At 29.6% G+C, this 12,400-nt stretch overlaps 1 protein-coding gene across 2 annotated transcripts in view; it reads left to right on the top strand.

Annotated features, from left to right (window-relative positions):
- The window catches only part of LOC132942836 (ataxin-2 homolog), a 35,734-nt gene that overhangs the window by 7,992 nt on the left and 15,342 nt on the right, over window positions 1-12,400 (top strand). The window contains exon 1 of one of the 2 annotated variants that reach the window (XM_061011492.1): window positions 5,832-5,848. The exons of the other annotated variant lie outside the window; for it this stretch is intronic. The gene's annotated coding sequence lies outside the window, so the exon portion shown is untranslated. Of the gene's footprint in view, window positions 1-5,831; window positions 5,849-12,400 lie in introns of those variants that run through there. 2 annotated transcript variants of the gene reach the window in all.

Below are 12,400 nucleotides of genomic sequence, written 5' to 3'. Positions count from 1 at the left end.
TGAGCTCGTTTTTTTTGGTGACCTATTTATTAGCAATCGTTACAACTTTTACTTTCTATGTATATTTTTCTAACTAGCCAGTATTAACACTTTAAATTCTGATAAATAATATTTTACCTTTTTTAAAATATTTATGTCATGAATAGTGATTTAAAAGCATATACCTTTCGTAAATTGCGACTTGCGAGGTACTATACATAACAAGACATGTACCTAATTAATAAATATTTAGGTAACCGTGAAGATTTTTCAAACTAGTATTTAATATTTTAGTGAAAAATGTATTAAACAAAAATAATTTTTTTTTGGATATTAAACAATCATTGTTAATACTAAGTGCAATATTAATTACCATCTGAACATAGGTCCAAATGACCATATTATCCATAGATATGAGATTAACGCCATAATGTTGGTTTGAATTACGATATGAGAGTATGAGAAAAATTATAAATTGAGAATGAACTAGGTTTAAAAGAATATAATATATTATAATAATATGTACTATTATAACGTTCAGTGATGTTTTTGGTGTCAACATTCTTGAATTTTGACTACCTACCATTATATTTGTTTGCTGGTTTATCATAATATTATTATTAAATTTAATAATATCGATATTCTATGTAATTTATAGTTGAAAACAGGTATTGTTAATTAGCGCTTCGTTGTAAAACAAGCTGCCGGTCTTACAGTTGATCACCGATTTATAGTACCCATATAATTATATTTTCCTCGTACAGATTCGGTTTGGCGCCTATACTCACGAATTTTACATATAACGTGTAATGAAAGCAAAATCATGTGCAAGTGTCTCTACGTCTGAACTAAAATCCCGGGCCTTGACTTCTTGATCGCAAACCATGCACTATAACATTGGTTGTATACCTACTCGTGCGATGCCGGTGGAATAGAATAGTAGATATTATATACCTAACCTAACCTAGGTACATAGAGCCGTAGAAGAAAAAAAGTATAATGATTTACAATTTACCCGCTTAAACCAGCTACTCATCTTCACGCTTTCCCACGTATGTCTCTGAATTTGTCTCCTTCGTATATAATATGCCACACGCCCACATGATTATACAGAATGCGGTTGAATTTTCCGTTCTGGCCGATAACAGGAATGATATGAGATTCCTCCTCGAGGAAGATTGGGGCTGCTTGGAACTTGGAAGGGTTTCTGGAATCGTCGTCTGTTGTTCAGACTTTGGACTGTCCGTCGTTTTTTTTCAAAACGGGTTAGTTATAGCCTGTGATTGTAAATGTCAAGCAATGCTTGATTCCAAAGGACAATAGTTGAATATTTTGTTAAATTTGAAAATCTTAAAATCTTATACTAGTATATTTAAGTAATGAGGATCTCCATGCGTCATAATTTGTCGATGTACGATTCACAATGACTCGCTATGTTACAATCGGGTCGAAGGCCGGCGATCAACCTTACCCACCGAGGATACCTATATTGTGATCGTCAGAGACCATTCTACCGGTGTTCATAATCGGTCTGGGAAAACCACGTTAACCGTATGTTTTAAGAATTTCAATCTGAATTTATTAACGATTATATAGCTGCGCAGCAGTCGTGCCTCACACGCTATGATTTTACGCTTTCGACCGCCACGGCCGTGTCCGCCAAACCTAATCAGAGTGCGTTACACATCGTACCCATCGGTCGTCGAATCGCACACATCGTGTACATTTACTATTTCCGCACCGGTGTAAGTTGCTGTAGCATTTAAAAAAAATAATTTTATTTCCATTTTTAAATGGGATACATCGTCGAACTATAACAACTAATACAGATTGCAGATTCTTTATAAAACATTTCGCCGAGTGCGAGCGTCACAATAACGTATGGACACGTGGACCACCGCAGTTAGTACAGAGCTATGCAATATTATTACTTATTAGTAATTCCATGGATGTAGCAATAATTGAGGAATAAATTGATCTTTGCCGTATTCTTAGAAACATTTACTGGAAATGGCAATGTAAAAGTCTATAGGTATTATAATCTAGTTTTGTTCAATGATATAAATAATAAGCTTTTTTGTTAGGCACAGTAAGCAAAATATTATTACAATGCTTTTATAATTATTTAGATCCTTGTTTTATTTAATTTTTAATTTTTGATTGTACGAGAATTACTGTTATTTTTTATTGAATAATAGGTAATTTATTCAATTACGCTATACTTAAGTCCTTTATTTTTACACGCAATTCAGCAAATAAAACTACACGTGTAATTGTTTTGGTAATAAAATATACTCACATAATATATAATGTTTATTTGCTTTATTCACACGAAAGCACCACGCCATGCCTTATATGAACGATATTGATATTATGATCACACACGGTCCCGAGTTCGACGAAATTTTTACGTACCTACATAATATAATGGCATAGTGGCCTTCTAGGTGTGGCATAAAAAAATAAAACTGTATCCTTGATCTGAATTAGAATCCTGTACTTATATTACCGGTATGATGTAATGTTTTTGATACGATATATACATCGTCTGTGTTTATTTTATACTTTGTGTCGTTGCATCTTGCATATTGTATTGATGGAAATGGCTGCAGTTATAGTACTGGCCATCAAATCGGTTATAATAGTTATATAACCTTAAACCATCATTCTGGATATGAAAAGAGGAGAGAAAAAATATATCATCACTCATCAGATCCGTCTACGGTCGGAAGCACAATGGGTAGACCGGATAACTGCGTAGCCGCCTTCAAACGCGCGTGACTCGCTTGGATCATTTTCTCTAGATCTTGTTTAGTAGAATACATGATATTATATATAGTAGAAGTGACATTAATGTGTTTTATCGATGGTGCTCTTCTCTATTAATCTGGCATAGCTTTAAAAATAAAAACAATTTTAGTTAATGACAATATTTTTATGGACTTCTGAACATCGTATAATATTATTTAAATATTACCTATTCAGTTTTACTAAAATGTTAGATACCTATGTCTATAATAAGTGACCCATCACATATGTTTATTGATAAAATGATAACCATCCTTGAAACATTACTAATCCTTATGTAATGAGGCCGTAAAATTAGGCCGTATACACTATTCGCTTTGATATATTATTAAAACACGGGTTATATATCATAATGAGAAGTTAATTTTTTGCTGTTTTGGATTTTATAAACCACTGACAGATGTTGGTCGAATATACTTGTTTATTTATAAATTATTTTAATAAAAAATATATATTTATAGATTTATCAAAAAATATTTACGGGACTTTAAAAAATATACGGAGTGATTCACAAAGCATGCTCACCCTCATTTTATCCTTTAATAATGTATTTATTCAAATTCTGATTTTTGGAATTTTTTTAATATACTTTTAGAACCATTTTCTGTTTTTTAAATGAGACCCCCCCCTCCCCCGCCCTTTTTACTATAAATTATTTTTGAAATGTTGATCTCCCTAATTCAAAATTTAACTAGTAGTTTCTCAGTTAATAAAATATTTTTACTAAGGACAATATTCCTTAAAAACAGTTTTTACAAAAATTAAAAATATATTAATATCTTATGTGATATTGGATCTAGCTTTAAATTTTATTTTACTTGGGTCATTTTTACAAATTATTAACGTTGATAGATTAATATTAATCACTAACATTTTTAAATCAACATATCCCCCCCCCTCATCACCATATCGTATACAAACCCATAATCATGGACCTATTGTTCTTACACAAAGTTATATAACACAAAAACTACTCGTACTCGAATCTTGATTCTGATATGTCAACATTTTCTGAAAAATTATAATTTAAAATACTAAATAATTTAAAAAAGAAAAGGAGGGTTCTCATTTGAAAACAGAAGTTTGTATCTCCACAAGATTCTCCTTAAGTATAAAAATCTTAAGAATTTGAAAAAATCGACTTTGATTAAGCGTACTAAAAAAATTCCAAAAATCATAATTTGAATAAATTCATTATTAATGGATACAATGAGGGTGAGCATGATTTGTGAATTAACCTGTATATTTATTTTCATGGTGTTTAAGTACCTATATTTCGGAGTTACCGTCAATGAGTGACTTCCCCTTTTCGTCAATAATTTTATATCAAAATTACCCATTGCAAATAATTTGTAAATATTCTACTAAATTTTGTTCAATAAAAAAAGTGCCTAACTATATTTAAAAATTCCAAAAACCAGACTTAAAATAACTGTATTATCGAAGAAAAACTGTATGTATAATACCTGTATCCTGCATTTAATTATATTATGGTGTAAGAACTAGGAAAACCCTCTTACACTCTTAAACTCTATTCATTATTATAAAAAATATATTTATTCTTTTGTAATGTGATAAATCTATATAAATTTAAAAAAAAAAGTTTATACTTTAATCACTGTAGAGTATATTGCAATGACTTAATTACTATTTTTTTTTGCATTTCATTATTATTGAAACACATATTTATGACTAATATCTACGAACATTGAGAAAACCACTCAAAATAGAATGCATTCAAGATTCAACAAAAGCATATGTTATTCGCACGTTTTTGATGTAGTCCTACCGGTGTTAGCTAATTCTTCGTAACCTTGGCTTGTATTATATACACTAAAGAGGAAATGTAAAATAATACCAATCTGGTCGAGTACATAGAGTTGTTTCACTTTCAAATTTCAATATTATTTAACGCGACGTCTTTAAAATAAAAACACGTTTTACAAACAACAATAAAGATTTAAGACAAGTGTTTGTAACTGTATATAACATAAACTCACCGTATTAATATTATGTTAATAATTGGGTCATTAATTAGTATATAATTATAATCAAGTAACCAACAGTTCATACAATTACATAGGTACACCTAAGACATACCTAACAATGATATTTATTATTTAATATTTTAATACACAGACGCATGTAGTAATGCATACATTTTATCAACTGCTATGAACATTTTAAACTGTACCTTAAACCTTTATACCTAATGTGCGTTTATTTTCAGAATTTCAGTGTTCTAAACTTTTAAATGTATTGATCGAAATATTTGTATTGGATTACGATAGATAAACCAATAATATATACTATCCAAGAACCTGAAGAACCTCATTAGCAATTTAGTAGTGTAGTATATATTATTTGTATTATTAAACACTGCATGCACACGTGTTGCACATTTTATCGGAACAATAATTATTACACCGAGCACGTTTTAAAATCCAAACTCCTAAGCGACAACGATTCGTTTTATGTAAACAAATGTTTAATTACGTGTTACGCATGTTACGCGCACGATTCCTCTTAAAAGAAATTGTGGTTTGGACTATGGTCGTTAAAGATGGATGGATGGATAGATGGGCCCGATGTTTATAATCTTTCTGGATGTAGAACATGCGATGACGTGCACGTAATATTTCCACAGTATATATTATTGTAATTTAGGTACCTACGCGGTCATCTTTATGATGTGTACAAAATTAGAGATAGAGAGGGAGAGGAATAGAAAGATAGAGAGGGAAATAAGAGAGAAATAATACGATATTGACAAGGGGGAGGGGAAAGAGAGGAAAAAAAAATCAGTTCACAGTGAAAGTTTCGTCCTCTGGTCCTTATACATAAATGCACACACACACACAGACGTACACCACTATACCAAGTATACCGTACACACACTATCTACTGTACAGTATATAATATACACATACTCACACACGTCGAGCGCGAACTATATGGAATCATTCCGATACAAGACCAGAATGGCACGCGTGATAGCTGACGCTTAGCTGACGCGTAACACTATTGTTCAGCACTCCTGATGTAATCATCTCGCGGCAACGTACGTATTATAGGTATATATGTAGGTATATTTTATATAAATATATAATAATATATACCACTTTCGTTTGAAAAAAATATAATAATAACAATATTAGGTACTTTCTCAATGCCACCGCACTTCTTATCCACATACATACATATATATATATACATGTAATAAAAATCGAGTGCGAACAATACAATTTGTTGACTCGTCTGCTGCTGTAGTGCTGTGTCATATTATTATCGTCGTTTGAATAGGATCGATCTATCGTTTCCTAACTATATTGTCGTTTCTATACTTGCACCCCAAACCGTCAACTTTATCGTTTACATAAAATAGTGTATGCTTGATGTATATCACACATTATATATAATTTTATTTAACAATAATTATTAATTATTGACTATTGACTATATAGGCTTACGTAAAGTAGTTAAACACAATACCTACAATATCTTTACATATTAAATTGTTGCAGAGTTCATACATGTTTTTGAAAATATATATATTTTTTAAATCGGATTATGGTTGTGGAAAATCAATATGCTGTAGTAACACAAGAATTACTCATTATTGATTCTACATCGGGACATAAGTATGACGGTATGAGCGTTTTTTGTAGACAGAGGAGGTAGTATTATCAAATATAAAAACGAATAAACAAATAAATTAATTAAATGTGAAAAATCCGATTCCAAGGAGATAGTCTTGTAAGAAAACTCGAGTGTTTTAATTTTTTTTTTTTTTTTTTTTTTTTTTTTATTGGGTAACCCGCGGCAACATAGGCCATTGGGTGTGGGGAGGGCACTGTAGGTTTTATATTGGGTAGGTTTGGTAGGTTTTATATTGGGTAGGTTGGTACACGTGTGTGTTGTGTTTGGCAGAATTTCTAATGGGGCACCCGTAGGTTTCTGCCGTGCCCCGGGGTGGGGGGATGGCGGCACTTGTTCTCCGGACACCGTGACTTGCACGGAGAAAAATGCCGCCCAGTGGTCGAGGATCGAACTCGGACCGGCTGTGCCGAATCCGTCGCGTTAGACCACTCGGCCACCTCGTCCCCCCGTGTTTTAATTTATTTTAATTCTTGAACATATTTATGTTTTTAATACAATTATTATTAACTAATTCTACTATAGTAAATATACCTACTATAATATGCATTACATTATTACACTATACCTATTCAGTAAAATAATGTAATAATATTATAAAGAACACGAATTCTGTTATTGTTGGAGACTTTAACGAATGGATGAAAAGTGATTACTTATGATTAGTATAGGTATTTCTTGTTGATGAAGAAAATTGTCATGTTTATGGTATTCTATAACTTAACTTAAAGTCTACAAGTGTATAATAAGTAACAATAATTTATTTTATCTAGCATAACTGTTATGCATGAGTGTTATTTAATATTTATTGTATAATATATAAATTTAAAAGTTTATTAACTACATTTTAGTTAGGTATCTCTATAGACTGCAATAATATATTATTATATTATTATAATTTATCTTGAATAGGTATAACGATTTAATGTGCTAAATATAACAGGTGTTATATACCTACTTATATTAGTGTGTACTGTGTATTATATACAATCGTGTGTGTGAAAGTGTAACCATATTTCTGTAGAATCTTCATCGATTCGTGAAGTTTGTGGTCATCAACAACTATATATTTTACTCGTGCACTAAAATTTCTCATGCTGTTATATAAAAAAAACCTGTGATGGTTTAGTTTAACTGTATTTCTCATCAACTATACAAACCAACAAAAACGTTTTTCTAAAGTTTTATTTTTATTGATTAAATTACAGACTCAAATCGTAAAAAAGAAATTTTTTATTATTCCAATTCAATATTATTGTGAATATAAATTATATATTATATGTACAGTTTCGAATCATACACATAATATTATAAACAAAGGAATGTAATTTCTCAAAAACCAGATTAATATAGAAGTTGGTAAAGTTTAGTACCCCATATTTATGTTGGTATAACTGATGTATACAATACTCGTGTTAAATAATAATTAATAAAAAATATTAAAGAATATAGGGATTAATTTTAGGATGGTTTATTTTTCTTATACTAGGTAGCTTAATAATTGGTTCAATACAATATAGATTTATTTATTAGATAAGACTATAGACTAAAGTACCTAGGTACTTAGGACTTATTACAATACTACCTATATATACATTTTTTAGCGTATAACTTTACCTCCCACACTACAGACACTTTTATAAATGCTACGATGGTCAAATGTTTTAAACTATTGTCTTTAACAATGTCTTTTTTTATATTAGGTAATATAAATAAACATCTCTCCCCTCCCTTCCACTAATTAAATAATAGTTTTTACTAAAGCCAATTTTGACTTTTTTCATTTATGATGTGTTTATGTGAAACTGTGTAAGTCTACATTTAAAAAATTGATTTTAATTTCAGTTAAGTACCTAGATTAATATACTATTGTATGTACCTATCTACATAACTTACGAAGTTTAGATTTTAATTTTCATTACAAATTTAATAATTATTAAAACGTTACTAACACAATATTACGGTTGATATTTACTATTTATCGACTAAAATTTAAATAAATTGAATATTGGAAGTCTTAGAATAAGGAATAAGGTTCAGTTATTGTTAAACCTATATTATAAATTAATAATTGTTATAAACAGTACTGGTGTCTGGTTGTATCTAAGAATATAGAATTAACATTTAAAATTGATGACATTTTGTCACTTAAATGAGTTAAAATACCATTAACCAAATGTGAAAGTCTTTTGTTTTAAATTAAAAAGTAAAATATGAATATAACGAAACTATATATAGTTGAAACTGACAGAAAGGCAAAAAGTGAAAATTATTATCGTATATTATTATAACATTGATAAAAAAATATGTATGTATATCGATACATATATATTTTGTATATTCTATATACTTATGGTAGGTACTTGCTTGAAAACCCATCATGTCTGATATAGATTTATAAAATTATTACTAATTTCTTTTATCTTTTGGAATTGTTGTCTGATAAAACATTATATTATAAAAGAAATACACATCACGTGGTTAATTATGACGAATCATCGTTTTATAATAATTTTACATAAATAACTCATATGTTATGCATTGCACACATTGTAATTAATATGTTTAGGATGTGAAGAATGCTGTTCAGTGTTTGTATAACTCCTAAATACTGAAAGTGCTCTCACTTTCTTTTCTAAATGGTTAATGAGTTTATTAAATAGTTAAATAATGTCATAAATGTATTATTTATATCCGTAAAATATTATAATACATACCTATGTTCTAAAATTCTAAATGAATAAACTTATAAATAATTTAAGATTGACGACGATTCATCAACAACTATGTCATACAGGTAAATAGATCAGAAAATGTGAAAATAACAATATTGTTTTTATTTTTGGCCAAAAAAACTATTTCATTACCTACTTTTATACTTACGACTCTTCCGTATGTAGTAATAAAAAAATAGGTAGTGTATTTTTACAACTTATCGAGTGGTTATTACTCATCGTACAATGTCAATGTGTGAAGATGTGAAAGCTTCATTTGGTCATTTATAGGTGATCATAAATCGTTTGGACTATTCTGACACATTGATCAAAATATTATTTTTTCATCTCGATAGGGGTTTATTATAGCATCATGGTTTATACGGTGACGGGTGTACGTTTGATGCTTTAAATATATAGTAATGTATTTTAATGGCAATCAAATCATAGGTAAGCCTGAGTTAGGTGAATCTAGTAGCCAGTAGATATCAAATAACAACTATCAACTGTGAACAAATATTATTAAATTACAATGTATATTATGCTTCCATATCAACTATTCATAAATTGAAAGATAATTGGTAATTACAATGAAGATTGAATATTTGAATCAATCATTATAGATAATTCAACGATTCCGGTATGTAAATAAAAAAAAAAAACACTTAAATAGTTATTATATTTATAATATAAAATCATGATATTAGTCAGATTCACACATACTTTTTACTATATATAAATTATTATTTTACAAAAATGTTTTAGTTATGAAGTGAAAACGAAGTTATTTTAATTTTGTATGATATGGTGCATACATCGACATGTATAGGTTAGCAGCCATGTATTGGTACTTATACTTTATGTTTAATGAATTAATTTGAAATAATTTGCTTCAAATTAATTGTATACTACATTTAAAACAGTACATAACAAGGTGTCTGTAAATTTAGTACGCATTTACGAAGGTAAACAATTAAATTTATTTTGCGATGAAAAAGTACATTAATTATGTGCTGTCAATGCTAATATGAACTGTTAGGTAGCTAATTAAGTGAGAATGTGTGATACATACAATAAAAATGTCAAACACATGTTATTGTTGAAAACTAGGTATATTAATTGTTAACAAATTAATCAATGACAACTTAAATACTTAAAATATTATTTGCTCAATTGATGAATGCCTAATTTGTGTATCTCTAATTTATTAAAAATAATCAATAACTAATAACTTATGAGGATGTAATTTAAAAACAAAAAAGTGATATACCTACTTATGTTTCTGTTGTTTACAAATACTATGAATATGATCAAGTTTATGGAAAAAGTATGAAAGACATTTCCTATACTTTACTACACTATGCTATATTGAAAGATAGTTAAATTATTATAAACCAGTAAATTATTTGTGAATGTTAGGTACTCGAAAGAGATCTGATTAAAACGAAATAACCATTAATTCATCACAATTCATAATTTATAACAAAATATACGACTAATACTAGCTAATAACAGATAAACAATTCACATTAAGGTTTTTACTGAATAAATTTCAAAAACATTTTGTATAGGTAATGATACTTTTATACTATGTCACTATGTTATTATTTAGCATGTATTTATAATTTGTATTGGGTAATAATATTATGTATAAAATTTAAAATGTATATTAATCTCGCGTAAATGCGTAATTGGTTTTATTATTATTTTTTTATTCAATGACGTTCTTTGTTTAACTTTTCGATAGCTATATGAATAAATGAGTTCTCTAAGTGGACTTATTCTTAGGAAAAAAATAAACGACTTTTCACTAACGCGTTCATTAAAAATATAATAATAAACGCCTCGTGTATAGTTAGTTATGTGTACATATTTGAATATTACGTCCGAAGGTTTTCAGCAAATTATATCATACGGATTTTTCCACGAATATTCATCATCAACGATATTATAATATATTTTATTATATAAGATACTATTATAAATTACAATATAATATTATTATTATTATTATAAATTATAATATCTATTATGCGCATATGCATATCGTATACGTTCGTGTACATGATAATATTATACACTCGCCCATAAACTGCAGACAGCTGCATATTTTTATTCACATATTAAACATAATGTAAGCGGTGTGTAACGTCGTATAAACACGGAGTTTTTAAGCAGTGTTTTAATAAAAAAAACATAATAATTTAATAATATTATAATAATTAATAACATTATATCTCCGAACTACGCCACACCGGGCTCGCTACGGGCGGGTGTCGACCCGTTTTTAACGACTAGAGATTTGTTTTGGGGCCTTTGTATGCGCAAGCGCACTATACCTATTCGCCGTGCAAACACTACAATTGTGCACTACCTATATTGGCCATATTATATAGGTACATATTATCTGTAACGCCGTTTGCGCAGATATAACACACACAAGTACACAATAATATCAATATAATAATACATTATGTGCCTATTATTATAGACGTGGAGTAATTATCGCAATAGACATCAATTTCATAATAACTCGCGAAAAACCGTTCGAATTTTCCGCATCGGACCATAACGGTGCAGCGGCCATATACAATGTACGCGTGTAGGAAAATAATATAATAATAATAATAACAACAACAACAACAATAATAATATAATGCCTGCATAGCGCACTCGTGTACGTGTATACACGCGTGTTTCACAAAACGAGATCAAAGTCGCGACCGTACGCTGCACACACACACAAACACACGTGCGCAGACGACGGGTCTAACCGTGGTATTGTAAAAATAAAAATATGTGGCAATATTTGGGCTGCCGTGCTCGCGCTGGAAACTGGTAGCGTTTTTTTTTTTTTTTGTTCTCCCCCGTCATCGTCTTTTCTCTCTCTCTTTCTCTCTCTATCTCACTCACTCTCTTCACAGTCGTGTGTCTCTTTGCGGTCCGTTCTCCTCCGTCACCACCGTCGCTCATTCTCTCGTTCGATTCCGATAGTACCTACCTATATAATACTGCATATATTATACGTAGGTATGCTATCTTATAATATATAAATACATACCTACATACGTATATATATGTGGTCAGACCAGTCAAGGTTGTAATGGTCACACCCAAGTATACGATATTGCAAATGCAATAATAATCACGTAGGTACCTATATATTATGATAATAATAAAAACAGGTTTCCCGACCACGTCGATTAAAACAGGCGCTTGTTACAGATTTGTTTTTTTTTGTT

The sequence above is a fragment of the Metopolophium dirhodum genome, chromosome 4 (genome assembly GCF_019925205.1).
Source record: "Metopolophium dirhodum isolate CAU chromosome 4, ASM1992520v1, whole genome shotgun sequence".
In the NCBI taxonomy this organism is placed as follows: Eukaryota; Metazoa; Arthropoda; class Insecta; order Hemiptera; family Aphididae; genus Metopolophium; species Metopolophium dirhodum.
The sequence above is the reverse complement of the archived record's forward strand: the minus strand, read 5'-3'. Positions and strand labels throughout refer to the sequence as shown.